The sequence below is a fragment of the Nannospalax galili genome, unplaced genomic scaffold (genome assembly GCF_000622305.1).
Source record: "Nannospalax galili isolate Female #2095 unplaced genomic scaffold, S.galili_v1.0 scaffold1718, whole genome shotgun sequence".
Lineage (NCBI taxonomy): Eukaryota > Metazoa > Chordata > Mammalia > Rodentia > Spalacidae > Nannospalax > Nannospalax galili.
In genome coordinates this window covers 572,568-580,862 of record NW_008340992.1, presented here as the reverse complement: position 1 = coordinate 580,862, position 8,295 = coordinate 572,568, and positions in this window count along the sequence as shown.

The window sequence follows — 8,295 nt, the reverse complement described above, 5'->3', positions numbered from 1 at the left end:
AGCTCTTTATGGCAAAATGACAATTTATTCTAATTTATGTGTCATTCTTTGGTGTTCTCTCACCTCTTTTTCAAAGCTTATATTCCTTACTCAAACATAAATTACAATAGTGTTATCTATAACAAAAATACTGTGATGAGAAACATGGTCTTTAAAATAATGAAAAATTTCATTTCACAATTTTCTATATTAACATATTTGTTTTTCTTAATTTTTATACTTGTTATATATGTGTATGTGTGTACACACATATTCACATATGCATTCCTGATTAATCTTTCAATGAGTGAAGAAAATTTTCAGAAATGATTGATAAAATCTCTTTTGATTTCTCCTGATAGCATAGTTTCTGTATATTAATTCAATAGAAAATATACATACAAAAGAATTACAGCAGCTTGTTCAATGGTTGAGCATTTTCTTTCTCACAAATTATCAGTTCTTTACTTTTTAGTGCCAATCTCCTCCTTATCCAAGTTTTAGCAGATTTTCTTGGTAAAAGTAAATGATTCTCATGTAGCTAAGTATGGCCATTGGACAAGCTCTGCCAGAAAGCTGAGCCGACATGATGAGTGAAGCTTGCATGGTATTTACAAAAAGTAAAATTGCTAGTCATGCACTTCTTCTTTTATGGCTTTCCACTAGCTGGGGAATGGACTTTAGGATCTTATTACACAGTTTACACATAATGTAGAAATTGACTTTATGGAGTGAAGAAATTACAACTGGCCTGGATTCCTAGATGAAGGTAAGAAGCAGAAGTTGGAATTTTTTCATTACCTAGAAAATTGTAAGAAAAATAAATTTCATTTACTCAAACTGAGCACACTACAGGCTCAGACATTCCTCAAAATACCACAGGCTAGCAGCCCAGTAAGAGCACCGTTAATTGAAAATATTTAAAGTCAAAATGGTATGTAGTGTACTTAGCCCTGAAATAGTAAAGCTTAGCAATGCAACAAACTGTATTTTCAGGTGATTGTTCTTTTGTGGCTATTTGGGAATATGACTCGGTGCTCCTGATTAGCATCCCAAGAAACCCTCATTCAGCATTAGACTAGTCCAGGAAAAGATCAAGATTTAACATTTATTGTATGAGTTCACTGCAGGTATATGGCTACCACATCATGTTGAAACCCAAAACACATTATGTTAAACCAGAGTTTAAGCCAAGACTGTACCTACTACAAGTAGATTTGATTATATGGCAAATGGCAAATATAAATTCATGACGTGTCTCTAGGATAATTCTGCAGTTTATTTCAGAGGTAGCATATTAATGCAATTTTAATACTTGTTTTATTCTTTGAGAATTACATACATGTATACAATGAAATATGATCATATACATATCCCATTTCCCACTTTAACTTCCCCCTGTATTCCCTCAACATATTCTTCTCGCAATTTCATGCCCGTTTTGTTATCTAATTTTAGTTTTATAATATGCTAAGTCCAAATAGTGCTGCTGATATGTGCAAGGCTGTGTGAGCATCCACTGGAATATGGGAAGCCTACCTGTGGCTATACCCTCAAAGAAGCTATCAGCTGCCAATAGTTCCTGAGTAAAGGGTGGGGTCTAGAGAGCACCTCCCCAATCTATGACAGAATTTTGGATATTTGGTTTTGAACAAGTCTTATGCAGCTAACTACTGTTGCTGGGCATTTATGATACAATAATCATGTCATGCCCAGAAGACAGAATTTCATAGCACATGAATACTCATTGTTTGGTTTTCATATTTTTTTTGCCTCCTTTTTTAAAGCCTTAGAGGACAGGGTAGGGAGTTGATAATGATTTCCCATCTAGGGCTGAGCACTCAGCATATTGTTCTCAACATTTTGACCAGTCACAATTCTCTACATTGACAGCTGCCCACTGGAGAAACAAAACAATGTTTCTTTGACCAAATTTGAGAGCTGCCCAGGTCTACGATTATAAACATAAACATTTAAAAGCCAATTTGACAACATGTCATTTAGCATAATATCATTAGCAGGTTCTATTTCAGGGTTTATGATGTCCCATGGATTAGATTAGGATTACAAACCAGACCAGATGTGGTGAAATTCCCTTTTGTGAAGCAAGGCTCAAATCCAATTGAAAAGAAGTTAGTCAGCCTATAACAGTTTCAATGAACTTTAAAGGTAAATTTGAAATTAGAAGATATTTCACCAGGTTGCATCCCTGTATGAAGAGCTACAGGAAAATAATGACTGCTAAGAAAGAAAAAAAACAGTATTCTCCAGGGACAAGGCTCCTTGATAGGGTATTCAAACTCAATTGGACATCACTAAGCATATGTATATACTAGTACCACTAAATAGACTCATTAGGTTTAACATACATGCACACACACATATATATACACATACACGCACATGTATACACACATATATGCAACAATAATAATTAAAGAGGAGGTCAGAATATTTAGAAGGGTTGGGGGAATAGGAAAGAAATGATATAAATATAGTACTCATTTATGAGATTCTCAAAAAATATTAAAGTTAAATAATATGAGTTTGATTGCAATAAAAACTTGAAAATGTTTAGTATGTTAATGTCAAAAATAATAAGTCCAAAAAGTTGAGAGATACAACTCAGCTAGAAGATGTGAGTTCCACTCCCAGCAGGAAGTGAGGACCTTCAATACCGGTGGTAGGAAGGTGGATAAGGGGTACTCGCTAGGAGTACTGTTCAGACAGCCTGGCCTATTCAATAAACCATGTCTCAGTGAGAAACCGTTCTCAAAAAAAGCAAGGCTGATGACTTCTGAAGGACGCCACAATGTCCTATGACTTCCAAGTGCAAATGCACCCGCATGCACTCACACACAATCTCTCAAGCACATACTCACTCACTAAAAAATTCAATTAAAATCATGTGAAAACTAGAAAGATCTGTATTGTCGTATTATCTTCATTTCTCCAGAATAGTCATTCTACTATAGGCATTTAAAAGACAGATATAATTATCTTAGTAAATGCAGCATTAAGGCCACAAATGTTTTTGTTTTCAAATAATAAATGCCCACTCTAATGAGTTTAAATAAGATAGGAATATATTTTCATATGTAAAGTAAGGAAGAAGTAATTGTAATAAATACAATGTGACACAAGCAGAAATGAATAATCTGACAGGGTATCTTCAAATGTCCTTATGAGTCTCTAGAATTACTTGTATTTAAACACATTTGTTCAAATTTTGTCTCTGAAAATTGGTGCTGAAGCAGGTATTTAATTTTTTATTTGTCTAATGTCTCATGTGGCCATCATTTTAGCTATCACTAACACCAAAAGTACTAATTTGTGCACAGTCTTAAAAAGTCATCTCCATGTCTAATTCATGTTCTCAAATCACGCTCTCAGCCCTAATTCATATTCTCCTATCACATTCTCAGCTCCCAGATAACAACATCAACAAAAAAAAATTCCCAAAGCAGGGTGAAGAACAATGGAGTCTGGGGTTTTGCAGTACCCTCCTTATTTAATTAAGTGTATTGAAGTTTGAGTGTGAGTTTTTTATCAAGGGAGATACTGTTTGGAATTCCCAGTAACAAATTAAAAAGAATTAAAATATCTTTCATGCACTGAATAGATCCGGGGCCATGTGAAATATAATCAAGTACCTATTTAGTTGACATTTAATTTTCCTAAGCATAAATGCTTTTTTTGGCAAAACATTAAGCAACATGCAGGTTTAATCATGTTTATCTACATCATTAGTTATAGTAAGACTTGGGTTTAAATTCCTCATATCTTTATTGTCATTCTATTATGATCCAGTTTGAAAAAGAGGTTTTTGGAAGATGACATAACTATTACTCTAAATATGAGCAAACTAAATTAATTGCAAGGATATTATTAACTAAAAATTTAAAGTAATTTGAAATTCATCAGAACTAATTAGCTATGTTTGACACTGGTTTACCGTGATGATTTTGATGAGGTTCTCTTCAAACTTCCTTGCCTAGTCATTATAGCTCAGTATTGTAAATATTAAATTTTTCTGTTTCTTGGCTTAATGTAAATAAATGTTATTTTTGTAAATTTTACTTGAGTCACTATACAGTATTATAAGACTTGTGTTTTTAATATTATTGCTCTTATTATTATTTGTAACTCAGTTGCATATGTATTGAGCAGGAACTTGGTAAATATATTGTGTTACAATGTTAAAAGGTTGGGTGCTCTTGCAATTCAATGATTTCATTTACTTTGAGCATCCATTCACCTTCTATTGAAAAGGGAGAATATGAAAAAATTAAGTTGTTTGTTACTAGCCTACAAAGATGTATTTGTGAGGTATCTTTGTTTGTAATATTGAGTACCATGTGTGAAGCAAAAGTAATGTACACAAACTTGACTTGATAGACAATAGTATTTGACAGAATTCATGAAATCCAGTGGGTGGCTATTTAGGGGGTGCAGATAGGGGAAGGAGAATACATATGATTAAGATACATTGTATGAATGCACAAAAAATCAATTAAATATATATTGAAAATGTAATCATCCATTAATATAAAGGCTTTACTTCTTTCTGCATATATTTATTTATTTTGTGTATATTGATGTGTTTGGGCACACATGTACCACAAAATTTGTGGGCCACTGTGTTTGTGGTCATCATAGGATATGTACAAGCTTGCACTGACTTTTTACCACATGAGTTCTGGGTATGCAACTCAGTTTATCAGGCCTGTTGGCAAGTGCCTTTCCCTGCTGAGCCTTCTTTCAGTTCCAAGGCTGATTTTATTTTTCACAGTAAATCATTACTTGCAAGAATTGAGCAGGCTTAGACTTGAGATAAGTTGCAGATTCCCACTTTTAAAAATGTAACCAAAATTGTCATAGAGTTAAATATTACATTTTTGAAACAAAAGAATTCTATGAGAACATTAATGACAGAACTGTCAACTATGATTTAAGTGGTATTTTGTTTTGTTTGTTTGGTTTTGTTTTGTTTTGTTGTTTCTGCTGAAACCTGTCCAGGGATATGGCTACATTTGATAGTTAACTTTTTAAAATTCAACCAATTAATAATGTTTTTTTGCAAATAAATAAAATTTCAATTAATGGACTCTAGCAGCAAATACTCTAACATTTAATTTGGTCAATGTACCACACAGAATAATAGTGGACTTCTATAATAGACCATAGTTATATAGACAAGCTGGAACTTTTTTCGGAGGCAGATAGTACACGAAATATATTACCACTTAACACAACTTAATATAACATATAATTAGAATGTTAAATGCCACCAACTACACTTTATAAATTACAGCTAATGTACATTACTGGTGCTGCTTACCTGCTGAGCAACTATCATATTTAATACCTGCTTCCGAGGATTCTTATGCTCTAAAGGATAAGACAGGATAAAGTAATGATACTATTGGAACTGAATAAAATCAGCTTCTATGAAAACATCTAGTCCCACTTCCAATTATGTTAATTCACTGCAGTGGGGACTGTAACTTTCAATCACCAGAAGGTTCAGTGCCTTTCAGAAGCCCCTTGGCAGCACACCGGCAATCCCTATGAAAGTATTTAGCCAATCCCTTTGTGATGCATGAGGGGTTTAAAGCAGTAATAAACCAATCCTTTTACATTGATAAATTCCTTTTAAGTCAATGAGGGTTTTGTACACAGTGAAGATGGAGGATTTTGCCTCTCCAGTTCACGCTCCAAAAGAATCTCTGATAATATATAATAGTACAGACATCCATTCTCTAGTTCCGGAGCCACTAAAGGGCAAGAGGATTATAATTCAAAGTAAAACAACGGTTTAATTCAGAGTCATCCAATTCCAGTCCCTTAGAAATACTAGTGGTATGCTTTCTGCCTCATTTTGCATTTAAGTGTGTCACTGTGGCATTCTCCTGCTCTAATAGAGCTCTCATGACACATTTGTTGTGGAGCTGTGGAAAAAAGATGCAATGCAGTTTTCTTACCATTAAAGCCCCTTTGGTGACAAACAGGATTTTCAAGTTCACAATGGTCTGTATCTGTAGCATAGAACTCTATTGAAGTACAGCAGAATCACATTGAACCTCTCAGAAGGAATATCAGAGTTCTACATGTAAAACTACGAGCTTAGTAGGAACAAGAACCTATTCTTTGACAAATTTCCTTTCAGGCTAAGTGGGGATCTTTTCTATTGTGCTTGCTTTTCTATTTTCCTTCTGAACATGAAATCCTTTATTAATCATTAATATATTCAATGTTGTCAGAGGAAATCTATTCCGAGAAGAGCAGCTTTTGTAGAATATGGACAGCCATGGAAAAAGAGTATTAAAGTTTAACACTCTAAAGGCATGACTTAATTAAGAACTGTGGTCTACAGTAGTTATTTAGCAAACCTTGACTTCTTTCAATTTTCCAGACTGATGGTCCATTACAGTAGAGAAGGTCTGTCAAGGGCTGTCCTACAGAATATGAAATTCTTTTAAAATATTTTTATTGATTCAAGAATTTCTGAAGTGTCTTTTGATCATATTCAGACCCTGTCACAGCTTACTACTCCACCCTGACTTCATGTCATCTATTTTTTGCCTTTATTTTAAAAGACCAATCTAGTCTAATCTGTTCCAAAATGCTCTCATGTGAGGGTTTATCCCTTGAACTCTGGTCAATCTATCATCAGACATACCAGCAAAGAAAACTGACTCACCCTCTTCCAGCAGCTATCAATTGCCAATAGATCCTCATCTAGTGCTGTGGCTTCTTGCCCACCTCATTCATGTTGGATTTTTGTCTGGCTTGGTCTTATATTGGTATTGTGCATGCAATCACAAGCACTGCAGTTTCATATGTGCAACTACCCTGTGGTGTCCAGACAACACAGTTTCCTTATATTCATCTGCTACCACTAGTTCTTTCAGTCTCCTCTTCTACAGTGATCCCTGAGCCCCAGAAGTACATATATATATATATATATTCATTCATATATATACATTCATTCATATATATGAGTATACATATGAATGAATATATATTCATTATTGTCTCATTCTCTGAATGTTGATCAGATGTGAGTCTCTGTGGTAATCATCATGTGTTGCAAGAAGAATTTTATCTGGTGAAACTTGAGAACTGCAGTAATCTATAAGTATAGCAAGAATTCATTATGAGTCGGTTCAATACTATTTGTAATTAGCAGAATGATAGTAGTAGGATGTCTCCTGTGCCCTGTACTTGTCTAGCCACAGATTTGTGGCACTGATAACAGTGTCAGGTATAAATTTTAATACTATAAATTATTTCAAAACAAACAGAGCTTGCATATCCAACTTATAAAATGTTATAGAAACTTAAAACACTTTATGTAAAAGATGAGAAATAGAAATGTTGTTGAGTAAATTATGAACATCCTTTAAATGTAATTATCTTGATATATTTCAAGATCATTCAGTAAATGTTTTGAAATATTTTATTTATTATTTTTATGTGTGTGAGCTCATTGCTTGCACATAGGTACTTACACCCATGTTGTGCAGTGTCCACCCACAGATTTCAGAAGAGGATATCAGATCCCCTGTGTCTGAGTTAAGGATGGTTGTTAGCCACTATGTCAGTGCTGAGAATCTGGGTTTTCTGCAAGAATACTCATTGCTCTTAACCACTGAGCCATCTCTCCAGCCCTGAGTCAACATGTTAAAAAATCAATAAAATAATAGCCACTGGATTTCAAGGAGACCTAGTTCTTATTTTCATTATGTTTAGCTACCCATCCCCAAAGCCAGTTAACAATTATAGATCAGCAGTCCTGAAGGCAGTAAAGTAGCTTTAATAATACTGTGATCACACTGGAAAGAAATGAAATATACTAACCTAAACCCAATCTTTAGCATACTAACAGTAATTTCAATGTTATACACAAAAACTAAGAAAAAAATAGGGTTTCTGTAATAAACTATGTCTTGAAAGAAGATGTAGTAAAAAAGGAAAAAAAATGTAAGTACCCTGAATCAGAAACAAAATGAACTTAGGTTAGTGATAAGGAGTCTTTTCAAATTCCTTTTTGAGGACATCATTCTATTTCTATGGAAATAGAGTCAAAGGCAGGACACTTGAAATACTTCTTGGTGAAGAAAAGCTTAAATATATCCATGCAGATATTTTATGTGAAATACAAATTATTAAACAGGTACATAATATTATTTACAAGCTTTACTAATTGCTGTCCTCCTCCTTCTCCTCCTCCTCCTCCTCCTCCTCCTCCTCAGCAGGGCTCAGCCCCAGCGCTCGCTCAGCCACCCGGAGGGACGCGAGCCGGCCGCCCCG